Source organism: Arvicola amphibius, chromosome 6 (assembly GCF_903992535.2).
Source record: "Arvicola amphibius chromosome 6, mArvAmp1.2, whole genome shotgun sequence".
NCBI lineage: Eukaryota > Metazoa > Chordata > Mammalia > Rodentia > Cricetidae > Arvicola > Arvicola amphibius.
Window position 1 is genome coordinate 5,470,786 of NC_052052.2, and position 19,310 is coordinate 5,490,095.

At 48.3% G+C, this 19,310-nt stretch overlaps 1 long non-coding RNA gene across 2 annotated transcripts in view; it reads left to right on the plus strand.

Moving 5' to 3' along the window:
- Positions 1-19,310, plus strand: part of LOC119816281 — a 93,647-nt gene that overhangs the window by 33,883 nt on the left and 40,454 nt on the right. The window contains exons 2-3 of one of the 2 annotated variants that reach the window (XR_005285716.1): positions 2,655-2,732; positions 15,383-15,529. This is a non-coding gene — a long non-coding RNA (uncharacterized LOC119816281). The remainder of the gene's footprint in view (positions 1-2,654; positions 2,733-15,382; positions 15,530-19,310) is intronic. The other variant, XR_005285718.1, reaches the window with a different exon arrangement.

Here is a 19,310-nt window from a genome sequence, read left to right on the forward strand (position 1 = left end):
TAAGACAGTGTCCTGACCATGTGTGTGGAAGCTTCACTGTTTTGTCCTGGAACGGCTCTGTTTTCAGGAAAGATGCTGGCCATATTTTTGAGAAATGATTTGAAAGTCGAGTTGGGGAAAATCAAGTCCTTCCTGTAGGGAAGGATCCCAGACGACTTTATGGAGTGCTGAGAGTGGACCCCGAGTTATCTAAAGGAGTGTTTAGTTTGGGGAAACAACTGGGAAGGAGAAAAGTGTGGCCCAAGAGCAGGTAGGGAGCAAGTGTATTCCTCACCGACAGAGCTGCGGGTGCAGAGGAAGAAGAGGCCAGTAGTGGTGGGGGGAGACGGAGGGAGAGGTGACTTTATTGGGCAAGGTGGTAGTTAGATGAGGGTGGCAGTGCAGTTTCTTGGGGTCACTGTGCCTAAGTGGTTGGCATACAAGGCTCAGTGACCTTGGAGATCAGAAGCCCCCTTCTGCGTGTCTGTTTGGCACACTGGGATAGGTGGACTCGGCCTGTAATTCTGATTAGATCCTCGTAGGAGGGGAGATTAGAAAAAGCAAGCAGATGACCAGTTGGGGGTACAGGGAGGAAGCGACTGGGGGAGAAGCAGAAGGGAACCACAGAAAGAAGTCGAGGCGAAGGAGGCCCAACGCTTCCTCGGAGGCCAGCGGCCCGGTAGAGGCTTGAGGAGTGGTTGGTGAGAAGATCTGTCTGTCACCAGTCATCTTAGCCCCGCCTCCTCCTTCCGGGAGGCAGAGTTTGAGGAGGGTGGACGGTTCCTGAACCCCTTCCAAGAGTGACACTGTGCACTCGCAGATGTACAAGTGAGAAAAAGTGATGTGGGCTTCACTCTTGTGGACGTGGACGTGGAGGGTCACGGGGGAGAGGCACTGGTAAGGAGAAGGCAAGGCGTATGGGTGATACGTACTGAGCACACCTGGGGGAGAGGGCGCGAGGCACACAGAGCTGGGGGGCCCCAGTGTGAGCGCTTGAGAAAGACCTCTGAGCTCGGACAGAAAGGACAAATAGGAGCATTGTGACTGTCCCTGGACAGAGTAAAAGGGACCCCAGGCCGAGTCTTTAAACCACCACGGTGGAAGGGGGTGGTGGAGGGAGGTGGCAGCGGGGTAGGGGCATGTCTGTGGACGGCCAGGAAACACTGATGTGTAGACATTGCAACTTGGCCTGCTTTGCATTTTTGAAAGAGTCCAGAAGAGAAGATTGTGGTGTGGGCTGGGGACCTGGCAAAGATGAAGAGGAACAGATGGGTTCCAGGCCCAGGTGGGAGGCAAGGCTAGCACAGAAGATGGAGGAGAGAACGTAAAGATTTAGGGTGTCGGGAAAGGTCACATTTTTTTCTTCCTGTGCTGGATCCTTGCATTGCAAAGGGAAAAGCCATGGTGAGAAGGAGCCTGAGGAAAGAGACAAGAGGGAGTCTGTGGGTCTAGCGTCTCAAGAGCCTTGGGCTGGGCCTTAGCAGTTGAATGCTTGCCTGGGCTAGACCTGGGTTCCAGTTCCCAGTGCTGCAGTAACACACTACTTAAAATAAAAAACACTGGTCTAAAGAGATAAGGTGAGGAGAAAGGGCTCCGGATGGATTCACACTTGGGAAGGAGGGGAGTGGAGGTTTGAAGTTGCTGTCCACAAAGGAAGGTACAGAGGCTTGCGGGAGAGGGAAATGCTTCACCCCGTCCATGCTTCTTTGAAAGCTGGAGCTGTTCAGAGAAACTGCAGCCCTCTGCAGAAAGGGACCACTGCAAGCTGTTCCTTGCACATTCCCGACATAAACCGTAGATGCTGGTAGAGTCTCTCTATCGGCTGCAGCCTGCCTAGGAAAGATGTGTTCTAAGGAAGAAGGGATGGGGTCTGGCTTCTCCCAGGCAGGCAGGGTCCTCGTATTTCTCAGCTAGGAGGCTCCCTGGGTGGCTGTGCACTTGCCCACGGGCTTCTACATCTGCAGGCCTCTGACCCTCAGAAAACACTCAAAACATTTTGCTGTTTTTGAAGCCTCCTGTTCTGGGTATGACCCCTGGGCTTCTTGGATATGCAGTGGACTCCGTGTGTGCTTTTCTGTCCTTAGTTAACTGTATAGACTAAAACTGTTGACCAGAAGGAAGAGAGTAAGGGAAGGTTCCCTTTGTTCTCCTGGAGTAAGGCTGCAGCCCTTGAAGGAATAGGCTTCTAGCGGGCGCTTGGAGACAGGGAAAGGCTAGGAGAGCGCCCAAAGGGGCCCATCTGCTGCTAGACCGTGGGCGTCTGAAGCTCATTTGAGCTCATATCACGCATGAATTATTTGCATATATGCAAGCATTGCCTCTTCTTGCGGTATTTTGCAAAGTCCCTGTTTCAAGTCCGCAGTCAGGAGCTGGCGTAGGGGCGGGGCTCAGCAGGGAAGAGCACCATTGCTCTCCCAGGGTCAAGGTTCAGTTCCCAGCACCCACATGGTGGCTGACTCAAACGACCCTTAACTCCAGTTCCAGGGGATCCCACACCCGCTTCTGACCTCCAAGGGTATGCAGGCAAAAACACTTATACACATAATAAAATAAATAGATTATCAATACGTTAAAAAAAAATGGAATCAGTGAGTTTGAATTCTAAGCGTCAAAGAAGACATTGCAAGCATCCATGAGTAAAAGACATTGCAACATCCATGTTTGGTTTACCCTAGGGAACAGCGATGACCACGGGGTGAGGAGGAGAATCCATCTGCTCAGAGGTGTGAGACCTCAGAATTTCAAATGTCCAGGTAAACTCTCATTTCCCATTGGAATGATATAAACCCAGCCATAGGGGTAACAACCGTCTTTTTAAAATGCAGCTAATCTTCCCGCTTTCATGAGAAATCTATCAGATCTACCAGAACCGGGTGTGTTTCTTTACTGGTCTGATTCAGAAAAATAGAGTTAAAAAAAAATCCACAGTAACAAAGGCCCTCCTCTCCCTCCCTCCCCTCCCCTGCCGAAGCAGAATTACAAGTATCTGTGCTTAGACACTTTGTTGTTTATTTGACATATCAGATTCTTCCTGCAGCACCTTAGAGGGAACCTGTGAACTTGGCATGTCTCCTATTCTTTCCCAAGCCGGCTGGGTACAGTTTTGCCACAGACACCTTCAGGGACACATTTGACGCTCAGAGGCGGTAATGTGCTATGTTGCTATATGGAATTGCACATGGGGAGAGTGGCTGGCTGGCTGGAGCAGTGGCCCTGCTCGGCAATTTTGAGATACACACCACTGGAATGATTTCCAAAGAGACCCTTGGCACACTTTCAGTTTCAGGGAAGAGAAGCAGTGGAGGAGGCTGTACTAAGTCATTGTACCAAGTGATCTTCACCCATCACTCAGGCTAACCAGTAAGCAGCTCTTCTGTCCTGTATCCTGTCGTGGCTAATGCATGCTCTCAGAGAAGACTAGTATTAAATGAGCTAGTCCGTCTACTTGAAGGGCGCAAGCTTGGTGCACAAAAGGTGTTCAACGGGTATCATTACTTACAAAAATTGTTATGGATTGGGGTGATGTCTGTTGGTAACGGCTTGTCGCATAAACGTAGAGGCCTGAGTTTGAACTGCCAGACCCACATAAAAAATCCAGGCATGGCGGTGCAAGCCTGTAATCCCAGCCATGGGGAGGCAAAGACCGGGAGATTCCTAGAGCTTGCTGGTCAGTCCCACTGAATGTGTGAGCCCTATCTCCTGCGAGAGACCCTGTCTCAAGAAAGACACCAGATGTCAACCTCTGGCCTCCACACGTGCACACACACATGTGTACACATACTCACAAACACATACACACGTACCCCCTCACACACACCCCTGTGAGAGTGTGGGAGTTATTATTTAGACTGATTACCCTCTTAAGGTCAATTAGAACTGTCACTAGTTAGGGTCACTAAGTAACTGTCCCCTACGAAGTACTCGAGATCCTGCCATGTTGCTGGAAGGGCTCGGGTAAAGTCTTCCACCATGTCCCCTAGCTTCATTACTGCAGACCAGAATCCTCTCTGGACTCACGAGTCCTGTCAGAGCTGGACTGAGATGGGCAAGGCCGCTGCTCTACAGTCACATGAGAAAGCATTTTCACCTCTACTGGCTTTGAAACTGATTTCTGCAGCACAGAGTTTTTGGTGGCTCACAACCCCCTTGGAGAACCAGATAAGTTTTGCAGCTGATGTAGCCTCAAGCTTCTAGGCTGGTTTCTCTCCATGCTCCCTGGAGGACTAGGTTTGGAATTTTCCCTGAATGTATATCTTCTGAGGGCTGAGTTGGACCTTAGGCGTTTCCTGTCCCACACAGGGAACCATACGCTTTCTGAATTATCTCATAGGACATTTCTCATCTGTGAGTCTTTAGAGCTTGAAGTTCATGTTTTTCCCTTCGCCCTCCTCTGATTCTCAGTCTCCAAGGGACATGTGTGTATTCCATTATAACCCCACAGCTTCCCTTGCTCCATGATAAATATGTGGGTTACAGTGTGTACATTCATCCAGAACACCAAAGGTTACCACTGCGGATTTATTGCTTGTTACATCATTTTACTGTGGGGCTGATTCATGAGATCAGTTTATTTAGTAATTAAATAATATTAAATAAGGCGACTGTACCAGCTCACACCGGCCCTGACTTAGCTCACTCCACTGCCCCCTCCCTCTTGCAATCAGTGTCTGATAAGAGGGATGGGTGCCCACAGGTACAGCCTGGGCCTGGATGTGTCGTGAACCTTTCATTAGGTTCACCATCTCAGCTGCATGGCATCTCACAGAACATTCTCTCCTGAGAATTCCCAGCCTTCTTTCCTGGGTCGCCACCGTCCTCTCTGCTGTTGCCTTGGTTACATCGTTGTTTATGTTCAGCGGTCTCGCCTGTTTTCCCTTGGTGGTGTCACATGGATCATCACACACAACTTTCTACTCAGGTCAACTTTGCAGCCGATCACACGTGCTTCTTAAGCCAGGGGAGGAACTTTGAAGCTGCCGCCAGGATCAAGGCTAAGTTTAGTTTGTTAATTTGGTCTTTTCAACAGTTCGTTCTTGAAGCTTTTGAGCGCGTGGGAACCTTCTAGCGCTGTACCGTGAGCCCTCTTTTGGTTGCCATAGAATTCTATAGTTGACTTTGTTTACATTTTTTTTTTTAAAGACAGCATCTCATTTAGCCCAGGCTGGCCTTGAATTTGCTATGTAACTCAGGCTGACCTTAATTCCTGATTCTCCTGCCTCGGTTCTCAAGTGCTGGGATTGCAGGTGTATTCAGCTCGACTGATGTTTTAATGCGGTTCTTTATTTTTTTTTTTTTTTTTTTTTTTTTTTTTTTTTTTTTTTTTTTTTTTTGGTTTTTCGAGACAGGGTTTCTCTGTGGCTTTGGAGCCTGTCCTGGAACTAGCTCTTGTAGACCAGGCTGGTCTCGAACTCACAGAGATCCGCCTGCCTCTGCCTCCCGAGTGCTGGGATTAAAGGCGTGCGCCACCACCGCCCGGCTAATGCGGTTCTTTATCACATCGTCAGTGCATCTGTCCACCCAGCAATACATCGTGACTTTCTGCCTTGTGCTCTGTAATGATTTTAGAATTACAGAAGACTTGCAAAACGGTGTGGAGAACTCCCTAACTACCTCTCGTCCGATTTCCCCACGGATAACCTCAGCTTCCCTCGTGTGTCCTGTTCCAGGATCCCACATGACAGGCCCCCTTGGTTTTCTTCTGGTCTCCACCTCAGCTGTTGAGACAGGGTCTCTCGTGGAACCCAGGGGCTCACCAATTAGATAGGGCCAGCAAGCCCCAGGGACCTTCACGTCTCCAGTCACCCTTCTCAGGTACACCTCTCAGGAAACACGTGACAGACACACCCAGACGTGTCGTCTCCTAGGTGATCGCCAGTGCAGCCAGCTGATGAACCATCACTCTCCCGATGAGCGTGCTCCCTTCCACGGCCCTGCCTTTCAAAGGCGTCACCACCTCCCCCTAGCACCACAGGGAGGGGCCACGCCTCTGAGGGACATTTCACACTCCAGTGGCCTGAGGATATGTATACCTCTGGAGAGTGGCCACTTACACCTTTCTGCACTGCTAATCTACATATGAACACCCAGTTTCTCCCTGGTGCTGTGGATCCCAGTTCAGGCTCTGACGCTTGGGAAGCAAGCCTGTTTCCAAAGGAGTCATCCCCTGTGCCCCCAGAACCGGGGTTAGCCTGCTTCTAAATTCACCTATGTTTGGGCTGAGATGACTCTGTGGGCAAGAGCCCTGGCTTTGAAAGCTGGAGAGCCTGAGTTCAATCCCGAGGAACCCAGATAAAAAGCCAGACAAGGTCCCCTGAGCTCCCATCAACTCCAGTGCTGTGGGGAAGGAACATGGGGCTGCCAGGCCTTGCTCCTGCTTCAGGGAGAGACTGTCTCAAATGAAAAAAATGGAGAGTCATAGAGCAGGACACATGCAGTCATCCCGTGGTAGCCAGAACACATACATGCTCATATACCACATGCACTTATGCCATGTGTGTGTCTATGCACACAACAAATACACAAAAGACGACGAACCACCCAGGCTCTTCTCTGCTCTGCCTTCTGCAGGGCAGTCAGGGCATCAGTTCACTTGGATGATCATGTTAGTCCGTGCTGCATGTTGGGTTTCTTCCACATCTAGGCTGACTTTAAACATTTCCTGTCGTTACGGAAGCAATGCGTGAAGCAGCGGCGTGATTCTCAAAGGAGGGCTGCGCTGAAAGGTGTATATGGAGAAGGGCCACTCCTCCCCTTGCTGGAGCCTGGGTCTGAACTGTCCCTCCAAGGCCCGTGTACTGGAGCTCGTTCCTCAGCCTGAGCTGTTATCGGGAGGTGGTGACTGCTATAAGAGACGAGACTTCTACTCTCCGGTTCTCTCCACCGACCCACGAAGTCCTGGTGGTGCCCAACCTCATTTGTGTCTGCTCGCACTGCCAGTGTTAAAGACCAACCTGGGACACAGTCAAACGCTTTGTCAGTGAGCACAGCATTTGATGTAATTATGTACTTTTACTTTGAAGAAAAATTCAAATGCAATAAAGACATGCTCTTTTTCTTTAAAGACAGGATTTCTCTGTGGCTTTGGACAAAGCCTGTCCTGGAACTCGCTCTGTAGACCAGGCTGGCCTCAAACTCTCAGAGATCCACCTGTCTCAACCTCCCAAGTGCTGGGATTAAAGGTGTGCACCACCACTGCCCGGCAACATGGCTCTTTTAATAATAATTTTAAAAAATGTAATGCTGGGGATCAAGCCCAGGTCACGCATATGCTGGTGGGTTCACCGCCACGGAGTGGCAGCTCTACCCTCAGCTCCAAACACGTGCCTCTCCAGGGCACCATCAGCACATCCTGCTGGAACTCAACCCCTAACAAGGTCCATGACCGGCATGACTTCCCGAAGCTCCCTCCAGCTCGGCCCTTCAGACAGGTGTTCTAACCCCCCACTTCCATAGACAAGTCTTGCCTTCCCATGAATATTATATAAATGTGGTCTCTTGTGGAAAGCCCCCCTCACTCAGCATAATGTTTATGTAGTAAGTATGTGCACACGTGGATCCTATCAGCTCATTCTTCTTGCTGGTGAGTAGACTCCACTGTGTACAGATACATAAATGTGTGTGTGTGTATGTTAATTACATTATATGGCTCCATTCTGTTAATCCATCTTTGAAAGGCAGCCGTGAAGAACGAAGGTGTCTACTTGTGTGCAGTGACCCTGGTGTTTTACCTCATGCTTCCAATCCTTCCGGCAATGGTGGCTTTCAGTCTCGTAAAACCATTCTGCTTCCCAGAATGGTTTGTTTACTTACATGTGGTACTTTCAAAGCAACTCGGCGCCAAGTGGTAGATTGACAGGCAGCTGTCCCCTCAAGCAGCTCATCTAACCAATCTTCCCTTCACTGGTCACCCACAGAACGTGCGTGACATGTCCGTCACTGTGTTGAGTTTGAGAAAACAGGCTTGGAAAGGGACAGAGACCTGCTTAGGCATTCAGGGTCCATCAGGAGGCCAGTGGCACACACCTGCAATCCCAACCATGTGCAGCAGAAGCAGGAAGATCAAGAGTCCAATGCCAGCCTTGGCTACATGAAACCCTACCTTCCTAAAATAAAATAAGGGCTGACGATGTACCAGGCTTAACTGGCAGAGAGCTCACCTAGCATACCCGAAGCCTTCTGTTCAATTCTCAGCATAAACCCACATAAGTGGGGCTTGGTGGCACATGTCTGTCATCCCAGTACTCCGGAGCCTATGGAAGGGAGAGTAGGAATTCTGGGATGCTCAGCTATATAGCAAGTGTGAAGCCGGAGTGGGTTAGTGGAGACACTATCTTTTCTTTTCTTTTTTTTGGGGGGGGGTGTGTTTTTCGAGACAGGGTTTCTCTGTGGCTTTGGAGCCTGTCCTGGAACTAGCTCTTGTAGACCAGGCTGGTCTCGAACTCACAGAGATCCGCCTGCCTCTGCCTCCCGAGTGCTGGGATTAAAGGCGTGCGCCACCACCGCCCGGCTTGGAGACACTATCTTAAAAAATCTTGATAAACTAAAGCCCAACAGAGGCCCTGGGAGCTGGATTCCTTTGTCTAGAGCTCCCCGGCATCACCTTGTCTGTTCCATCCGAAGGATACAGCAACCGTCGAGACCCGCAGCGCTGCTGGGAGGGTCATGCGGTGGGTTTTGCAGTTGTGTGTGGGCTTAGGGCTGGGGGAACACAAAGGGCAGGAAGGAGCCAGCTGTTTCCCATCAGTCTGCTGACATCTCTCACCTCTGGAAGCAGCTGCTGAGGCGCGGGTGGGACCTGAGGTAGGCGGACAGCCTGCAGCCGCCACCTCACTTCCTTTCTGATTTCATGGAGCGGGTGGCACATGCCCCCAGCCACAGCTGCCTTCAACCTCTTACATGTGCCCAAAGACTAAGGGGTGTGTTCCTGGCATACCATGCATGGAAAATACTGGATAGAAGCCTTGTGCCTGCGTAGAACCCAGGCCCTCATATACACTAGGCAAGTCTTCTCCCACTGAGCTACTCACATACCCTCAGTTCTCCCCACCTTTTCTCTGCTCTTCCTTCTCTCTCTCTTTTTCTTTTTTGAGACAGGGTCTCACTATGAAGCCCTGTCTGGCCTGAAGCTGGCCTGGAACTCATAGTGATCCACCTATCTCTGCCTCCCAAGTCCTGGGATTAAAGGTGTGTGCCATCATGCCCAGCCCCAGCCTGCTTTTCAGACATATTGAAGAACCTGTAAGAAAGTCTCTGGTAGTTCAGTAATCTTTAAACCTATAAATACCTTTGTAGCGGCGGGGGTGGGGTGGGGGTGGGGAGCAGGGAGCAGAGAAAGAAAAACAAGAGCTGGGATGGAGATGAGTTTGTTCCAGGCTGCTTTAAACAAACGTATCATCGTGTGGAATCTGATTTCGGATGAATGAGAGTACAGTAAATCTGAAAATATCCCAGGCACTGCCTGCTGTGGCTCACCAAACAGGAAAATGACTTCAGCGCTGTGGTCTTTTCCTCTAGAGTCACACCAGGCAGCTCTTTGTACTCTCTTGAAAACATCTTAATTCTTCCCCAAGCACCATGTTTCTTGGAATTATTCACCGGAAATTAATAGCACTCTGAATCTTAAAGTCATTCAAACCACAAGCGACTTTGCAAGAGCTCCTAAGAGTAGTATCAAAAAGCAGCCAGCAGTCTACGCTAGCATTAGTCATTGCTGCACACAGCTCTCTCCCCCACCCCACCCCAAAGACGGCGAGTTCATTCTCCCCACGTTAGCTAGGCTCTGACAAGCAAGATAAGCAAGTGAAACACACCGGGCAGTGTCAAGGGCTGGGGTGGAAACGAGATAAGGACAGGAACTTCAAGGTGTGGGGGTAGAAGCAGCAGGAGACAGGCAGAGGAGGTGGTCAAGGAGGGTGTTGCTGAGCATGTGATCTCAGAGTCAAGGCTTCGTCGGGGGAAGAGCAGGCATGATTTGTAAGGGCGGGAGGTACAGTGTGTGCTGGGCTTCCCCCAGAGTGCGGGCAAGGAGAGCCGGTGCGGATAAGGGTGTGAGCAAGGCAGCTGTGGGGAAGACAGGTGGACTGGTCAGGGAGAGAGCTGTAGGAGAGGGTCTGCATGGATTGGCCATCCTTACTCTCACAGACAGGGTGGCTCTATCCAGGCAAACAGAGAAGGATGCCGTGTGGCTAAGAAGTGAATGGGGGATGCTGTTTTTAGAAGGCAGTCTGTCCTGCTCCAGTGCTGGCTTCCTGTGTCCTTCTGAGCGGCTCCTGGGAAAGATAAGAGCCGGCTAGTCCATGGCTGACATGAATTAGACCCCACTTCCAGGTTCCTTCTACTACTCTTGACCTTGTGGGACCCTGGAGCTGGCTATGTGACCTTCCTGGTGGTTGAGTTTCCTCATGGAGAGGATAATTGTCCATTACGTGATGGAATCGTGTGGTCAGTTAATAACGTGGTTAACAGCCCCATGGCCGTCAAGAGTTCCGGGTGTCTTTGAAAGAGCCATGACACCAACTGAAGCCGTGACATTAGTGTCACTATTATAGGAAACACATGGAGTGTTGGTACCAAAAACAGTTCAGGGACAGGAAAACTGTGGGCGACAGGGAGGGGATGGGTACAGGGCTGGAACAGGATGAGTGTCAAGGAGAATGACATTTACACTCAGGATGTGTTGAGGATTCGGGAAGCGGTGTCCTGTTAGCAGGGTGGGGCGAAGAGATCAGTGCCTGAGCCCCGTGGCGCTCGCTCACTGTGCCTCTTCTCTGTCCCACCCACCTCATGAACACCCTATCTGCGCAGGATGTGTTTCCCCCAGTTTTGGGGTCTGAGCCCAGAGTGTTGAGCACACTAGGTGTGTGTTACTTAGGATGCTGAGGCAGGCAAGTCACAAGTTTAGGGGCTGCCCAGGCTGGATGGTGAGTTCAAGTTCAGCTTGGGTAATTTATGAAGTAAATGAAACAAAAATTAGCGAGGCTCGGTATTAAGTGCGTGCCTAACTTGAAGGAGGCCCTGGGTTCAATCCCCAGTACTGCAAAAAAAATTATTATTATTTACTTAAAAATAATTTTTAAGAAGTTGAATAGAGGTGAATGCAGAGGTGCATGGCTGCCCAAGATGCAAAGACTAAGTGACAATTGAGGACTCAATCCTCAGCAACATATCTGTATTAGTCTTGTTATCCTTTTATAAAGATAAAGGCGATGGGGACTGGCTGCCCCTCGTGGGACCATTTGGTTTGAGGGTTTGGGAGAGGTAAGAAGTCTCTCTAGAGCCTGCAGCTCTGCTTCTCTGATCTTTCAGTTCTCACCCTCGATATCTGACCCCGGGTTTTTATTAATAAGACTAATAATTAGGACTGCGTTACAGTCCCAGGTCCAATTCCCAGAAACACGTACACGCAGACACACACACACACACACACACTCATACTTGTGTTACTAAGAATGACCTCTGACTTATATTTCATGTCCGCTTGTAGTTACAGTGGAGCACATGATAATAATTATGACCTTCGTTATTCGCTAATCACTAAGAATACCAAGAACTCGCGTATCACATGGCATCACTTTGGACAGGTAACAGTGAATCATGTGAGGTTTTCTGGAAGACACTGGGTTGGGTGTAATGACTAGATGTCCTTGACCATGTCCTTGATCATGGGGAGGGCACTAGAGGTCATCTGTCATTTGGGGTCAGGACATCTGTGACTCTCACAGAGTCTACTAACAGCTGTATTCCCCCAGCAGCTGTACTGTGCACACTCCAGTGTGTTCTGATAATACACTGATGCCTGGAGCAAGGAATGGTGCAGAGCACAAAGTAGAGGTGAGAAACAGGCAGGCTTGAGAGAATGCAAAAGTCAGGAATGTCAGATGCTGAGGCAGGAGAAATTCAAGTTTGAGGCCATCCTGGACTACACAGAATGTTTCCCAAAATCACACACACACACACACACCACACACACACGAGGAGGGGGAGGGAGGGAGATCAAATGACAGACTGCTTCTATCACAAGAAACCCTGGGTTCCCAGCCACATAGACCAAGTACGGCGATGCCTGCCTGTGATCCCAACACTCAGGAAGTAGAGGCAGGAGGGAAGAAACCCATATCAGCTACTCAAATTAAAAGTAAAGTGAGCCAGGCAAGGGTGACATTTTATTATGTCTGTTATTTATTTTCTCACTTATAATTTGTGTGTGTCTTGCAGTGGTGTGTATGTGTGTGTGTGCATGTGTGTGTAGGCTCAAAACTGACCGAGATCGATATCTACTTTATTTATTGAGGGGGGTCTCTTGCTTGAACCTGGACCTGGCAGTCAATTCTGACTAGATAGGTAGCTTGTCCCATGGCTCCCGTCTCTGCCTCCTGAGTATTGGAATTACAGGTGCCTGCTGCAGGTGCCCAACAAAAATGAATTGCAGACCTCATACTGGCAAAACAAGAGCTTTGCCCACGAGCCACCTCTCCAGTCCCCCAAAGGCTGACATTTTTTATTATTTTTATCGAGCTATGTATTTTTCTCCACTCCCCTCCCTTGCTCCCCTGTCCCCTTTTACCCTCTCCCATGACCCCCACGCTCCCAATGCACTCAGGAGATCTTGTCTTTTTCACCTTCCGTTGTAGATCCATGTGTGTGTCTCCTAGTCTCCTCTTTGTTGTCTAGGTACTCTGGGTTTGTGGCCCATCAGCTGGTTTTCTTCTTCTTTTTTCTTTCTTTTTTTTTGTGTCTAAAAGCCACTTACGAATGAATACATATTATATTTGTCTTTCTGGGTCTGGGTTACCTCGCTCAATATGAGGGCTGACATTTTAAGGCAAAAAAAATAAATGAACACATCTTGGGGACCATCATCTCCAAGAAGCAGTGTGAGCACCAGGTTGTGTGGGTTGAGTCTGCATTAGACAGGAAGATGGAGCTTGTGGATGACCGTGTGTGAGAGACGCCACCTCAGCATGGAAAGTTGTTATCACCAGCGTGGTAGAGACCAGCTGGCCACTGTCATCTGGGACCTTGACCTCTAGGTGTGTGCTGGCTCAGTAGAAGCCTGGAGCTGGCCAGAGCCTCACCCCCTGGAGTGTGACCTGCTCTCCGGCCGCTGCTGTTTAGATTTATGTCCCCTGGTGTCCATGTCAGCGTGGCAGCGGACATTAGCGCAGCTCTGCTTGGAGAATAAAGGTCACGTCTGTACGTGCTTGCTTCCAAACGAGCTCTAATTATATTCCATCCCCAGGACCGTGTGACTCACCTCAGCCCTCATTTACTCCACCCAGTGAGCTATCTGCCTCTTGCGTTCAAATGTGAAGTCACTTCATCGTCTCCACTTGGCTTTAAAGATGATTTCTTTCTTGAAAAGGATCCAAAATGTCATACACTAAACTCTCAGATGATCCTTCAAAATGTACAAGGAGACACACCCCTTCCCAAATGTCAGTTAATGTTTGTCACTGGGCTCAGCACATTGGGCTTCAGGCAGAGGTCAAGAGGCAGAGCAGAGATTTGGGCTGCTTCTTCCTCTTTTTATTTTATTTATTGTGGTGCTAGGGATTGAACCTGGGGCCTTTTGAATGCTAAGCAGGCACCCACCGGGAGTTTGGTGTCTTAATCTAAACTGGGTTGAACTCCTTGCTAGAGGGGAGAAGTAACTGAACAGCACCCTGCTGCCCAACGCTGAGCTGTAGCTCTCTCGGGAAAGGGCTGTAAATCTGAGGAGTCTGGGGCACTTGTCCGGCAGTCAACACATGTAACCTTTTCCACGAGGGAACATGCGCGCGGCAGTTAAGAAGGCTGGAAAACAAGAATCCCTTCAAATTCCTTGCTGTAAACACTCATCTCAGCAAGTACGTGTTGAGCCTTAGCTGCGGTCTGGGGACGGGTAGGAAGACGCTGTTCTTTGAGGCTTGCATGGAGTGGCTGCTAAGGTCACTGGGAGTGCTGGCGGTCGTCTGGGGCCTGGGAATGCAACCTCACAGAAGCCAAGTTTCAAACAGGCACCCTGGTTGACGATGCTGAGTGTGTCTTTCCCTCAAAAGAATGCGATTTCTCTTGAGCATCAACTAATAGCGACGTAAAATAATGGTTCTCGTTAGCTTTTAGAGCTCATGGTCCCAAGGCTAAAGAGATGGGTCAGTGATTAAGAGTGATGGATGCTCTTGTGGGGTCCCGGGTTCAGTTCCCATCACCCACATCATCCTTAATTCCCTAACTGGGGGAGCCGTTGTCCTCTTCTGACTTCACAGGCACCAGACACGCTTGCGGTGCACTGACATACGTGCAGGCCAAACAATCATAAAATATAATGAATCTGAAAAAAAAAGTTGCAGGGTTCCCATACCAAGTCATATGGCTTGTTGTGTCCCTGACCAAGGCAATCCTATGAGGTAGTCTTAGCATCCCCATTTAAAGCAAATTCATTTAATTTTTAAAACCACGTTGTGTAAAACAATACAGTTCACATATTAAATAACATCGCAAATGAACTGCTCTGATATAGATTTAAACAGGAGAAAAAAGGGAAGAATTTCAGATTATAAAACTTGGTGAGAGTAGAGATTAATGCAGTCAAATGGAAATCAGTTTGAAGGTTCCTCAGAAAGAGAAAGAAAAAGAAAAGAAACGTAGCCCTGCCATCTGACCCAGCTCTGCTGCTCCTGGGTGTATACTTGGTGTCCTGGGCTGCCCCGTAGAGATATTCGCATGCCAGTGTTTATTGCTGCTTTATTTATGTCGGTAGGGAAATGGAAGCAGCCCAGATGTCCGTCAGCAGATGGCTGGTAATGCAAATGTGGTGTGTGCACAGCCCAGACTGTTATCCAGAAAAAAGAAATGGGAAATTTTCAGGAGAATGTGCAGATCTTGGGAGTATAATATCAAGCAAGGTGACACAACCTCAGAAGAAAGCTGAGCATTCGGACACATATGTGGGTCCCAGCCTGTAGAGTGTATGTGTGTGTGTGTGAACAGGCATAGGTGCCCATATAGTCTAAGTAGACATGTGTGTGTAAACAGATATAGGTGTAATACAGTCTATGTGTGTGTGCAAACAGGCATAGATGTACATACAGTTTGTGTGTGTGTGTGTGTGTGTAACAGGTATAGGTGCACATACAGTCCAAAATGTGCAGAGGAGACCAAGGAAGAGTGGTACCAGCGATGAGGGAAGAAGGACCGGAATGCAGGCAAAGGACACCTAAGTCAAGACAGAGGATCCTAAGTTGAAATTTTACCCCTTGTTTCAACTCTGTCACGTTTTCCTTTGTGTAGTGGATCTGTGAGTTCAGCTTTCTGGGTGTTGAGTTGCAAGACCTACTGTTGCATTTCCGAAGACTCTGGCGTTGGCATTCTTTTGTGGCAGTGATGGTGAAGACCGGGCTTTCTTTTTAATGTCTTTGACCATCAGGGCCCTAGGAAGCAGGCGACTACGAGTCACTGGACGTATTTGCCACACTGACCCACTTAGAAGAGGCACCCCCATCTTACAGATGAGGAAACTGGCCCAGAGAGTTTGAACGGCTCCCTCTGAATGGCTCCCTTTGTCCTCATTCTGGTAAGTGATAAACTAGGGATTCACCTACGAGTTCACCTCTGTCGGAAATGCGCCAGGACATCTTTGGATCTGTGGGAAACCCTGCTTGTGCCCTGAAGTTAACGAACGTTAAAATTCTCTCGTCATGGGTCTGGAGAGATGGCTCAGCGGTTCAGAGTACTTGCTGCTCTTGAAGAGAGCTTGGGTTTGGTTCCCAGCACCCATGACTCTAGTTCCAGGGCATCTAAAGCCTTCTTCTGACTTCCATGGGCACATGGTACACATTCATTCATTCTCACCTCAGGGTTTAATGTCCAATGACATGACCACAGGTAACACCCGTGGGAAAATCTCAGGAAATTTTCACAGGAAAGTATAATTCATAACATTTACATGGTCCAGTTAATGTTTACTCAAATTTCAGTTTTCTGAGTACTAATAAAAATTGCCTCCAAACTTCTCCTGAACTGTCTTTATACATTCATAAAAAACTTCTCAGCACTTCAATATTGGTTTTATCTGCATCCACTATCTCCAAGCTTTCCAGTTAAACACTGTGTTTTATCTCTGATAGATACCATTGTCCTGGCTCTTGGACCTGGGTATCAGCCTGAAGGTCAGTCCGAAGTTAATGATTGAAATCTCAGGGTGGACATTATTCCTTGTCACTTGGAAATTTTCTGGGTCATCATTTTCTTCCTCTCTGTAACACAGATTCTGAAGCATCTCAATACAAACTGATCTCTGGGAAAATCCCACCGCTCGTTGACGGTTCCACCTTGTAGGCTCTATCCCCCTATTAACTGGCAATTGTGTTTGTCTTTACTTTTAAAAAACGATTTATTTATTTTTAATTATGTGTGTAAGAACGGGTGTGTGCACTTAAGTACAGATGTCATCAGAAGTGTGGGATCTCCTAGAGCTAAACAGTTGGTTGTGGGCTGTCTGACATGGGTGCTGGGAACCAAACCCAGGTCCTTTGTAAGAGCCGCCTGTGCTTTTAACTGCCGAGCCCTCACAGTGGCCGCTTTTTGTTTCTTTTTCCTCAGCACAGACCTGCTCAGCCCACTGTGCTGTGCCCCTAGTCCTCTTTTTACTGTTTATTGAGTTACCTAGGCTGGCTTTAAACTCCCCAGTCCTCATACCTCAACCTCCTGAGTAGCTGTGGTGACAGGCACACACCAGTAAGCCCAGCTTTGGGGAGCAAGTTTGATATCCCAGGCCACTCTGTCTTTCTCAGGTCCCTCATCCCCTGAGTCTGTTCTCAAGGCTCCAGAAGCAGGTTTCTATTAAGGATGGCTCTGTGCCTTCACCTGCTGCCTTGTTTGGAGCCTGTCTCTCTCTGCATAAATCTTTTTTATCATCTAGATTCTTATGATTCATTCAAAGGAAATTTGGAGCCCCGACTGGCCTTTAAGCAAACATTTCTAGCAAACTGACCTATTTTAAAGTCGCTTTCGGGTTACTTTAGGCCGATGAATAAGGACATATTCACGGGCAGCTAAGACCTCAGCTATCGATTCCTAAAAGACGACTCAGACTTTGGAGAGCTGAAGTTTTTTTTTTTTTCCTTCAATGATTCAGAATCAGTTTTGCAACTTGAAAGCAGCCTGTGAGTCACACGTTTATGGATGGGCTGTGTTTCCTTAGAACAAGCCTCACTTCCTTATGGCTTTCGTTCAGCTATCTGAAAGTTGCCTTTCAAACCCTCCCCCTCCCCCACGCTCGAAGGAGGATGCGCTCCAGGGCTTTGAGACCAGGTTCTGGAAGAGTAACAGCACTGCTTTCTAAACTCTAAATATAAACCCTGCTTCCGGGTCCTGGGGGTTGGGTGGGGGAGGGAAGGGCGGGCGGCGGGGAGGGGGTCTGTGAGCATCCAGGCAGCAGACCTCACCTTTCCCAGAACGCATTAAAAACACGACAAAATAATACACCTTTGACTATTTAAGGAATAGGCTCAATAAGACTTATGTTGCCAAAGCCACGGAGAAGAGAGAAAAGCCCCTCTTCAGGTCTAGACAGACCATTTACAGTATTTCTGGTTTCCCTTTTTGATCAGGAAATTAGATCAACAGCCTTATAGGGAAAAGTTCATTTGGGTCACAGGTGGGGCCCTTGTTAAAGTGTCAACTACTTCATCCATATTAGGTAACAGGAACTGCCTGAAAGGCATTTATTTTTCATTCTGTGTCATTCAACCATAAATGACTCAGTTCTGATATTATTTACCAAGCTCAGGCTGAACTCACCAGGGAGGCAGCCGGGAGATACTCTTAACAGTCTCCGCAGGGCGTGCAGTGGCTGTGAGGGCCAAGGGGCTCTAGTTCACACCCAGGGTCCAAATGCTTCGGTACTCTAATAGCACAGACGTCATCAAAGTGATTTTCCCTTCACGAAGTAAAGCTTGTTCAAGTTAAGGGGGCTCGCACAAAGTCAGCCTGGAAACCACACGGATCAAAGAAGCTAATTAGTGACAGCCGCAAGCATGTAACCACAGCACCTAAATGTTAGTCTAACATTCTGGACGACGGGGCATCCCATTATTGGCTCTTTTAAATAGGTTTTAGTTTCTGGATGGTTTTAGATTCATGACAACATTGAATGGGACATGCAGGGTTCCCCAGCACCCCAGCCCCTGTCCCCAGGCACAGCTTCCCACTATCCATATCTGGTACCAGGGCAGAACCTTTGTCACAATCAATAGACTTACAGTCATGCCTCTGCCAGCCCAAGTCCATAGTTTACCCGAGGGTTTACTCCTGCGACTGTATGCTCCATGAGTGTTGGCCAATGTGAGAAGACCCAGAGCCAGCACCATTAAGGTGTCTGCCTACAACCCTTCTCCTGGGCTGACCTACTCAGAGACCAGAGGTCTTTGTTTCAATGTAATTATCTAAATGTGAGCTAAAGCCAAAAGATTAAACAAAAAAACTAATGTAGAACCTAAATCATGGCTGTTAAAAATTGTAATATTTTACTTAAAACTGTCAATAGTAAAAGGATCACCATTGGTGTTAAGATTGAATGAGTTCAGCCGGGCGGTGGTGGCGCACGCCTTTAATCCCAGCACTCGGGAGGCAGAGGCAGGCGGATCTCTGTGAGTTCGAGACCAGCCTGGTCTACAAGAGCTAGTTCCAGGATAGGCTTCAAAGCTACAGAGAAACCCTGTCTCGAAAAACCAAAAAAAAAAAAAAAAAAAAAAAAAAAAAAAAGATTGAATGAGTTCAGAAAACATGCCTGAGTCTTAGAGGCGGCTTAGAGGTTAAGAGCACTGGTTGTTCATTCAGAGGATGCAGGTTCAGTCCCCAGCTCCCACGTGTCAGCTCATAATCTGATGCTGCCCTCTGGCTTCTGTGGGCACCAGGCATAGGACACATCCATACATGCAGCCAACACTCATATACAGAAAACACATCTGACATTACCTTTGCAGTTGCCGCAAAAAGAAGTTTATTGGTTAAATAAATTAAATACTCTTTAAATTTTTAGCCAAGGGACAGGAGAAATTTCTCCCAACACCTGTCTGGAATTTAGCTGAAGTTAAGCAAAACAACAACAAAGGAACTGAAAAAAAAATCTCCAAGAGGCAGGACAATAAATCATCCTGGATAACCCAAGTCAAAGAAGAAGTCGCAATGTAAAGTAGAATGTATTTTGAACGGGGATGGAAATGAAATCAGTCTATTAAAATGTGTGTTATGAGGCTAAAGACATCCTTTGCTTGTTTGTTTCTTTTTCAAGATAGGGTTTCTCTGTGTCTGTCCTGGAACTCACTCTGCAGAGCAGGCTGGCCTCGGGCTAA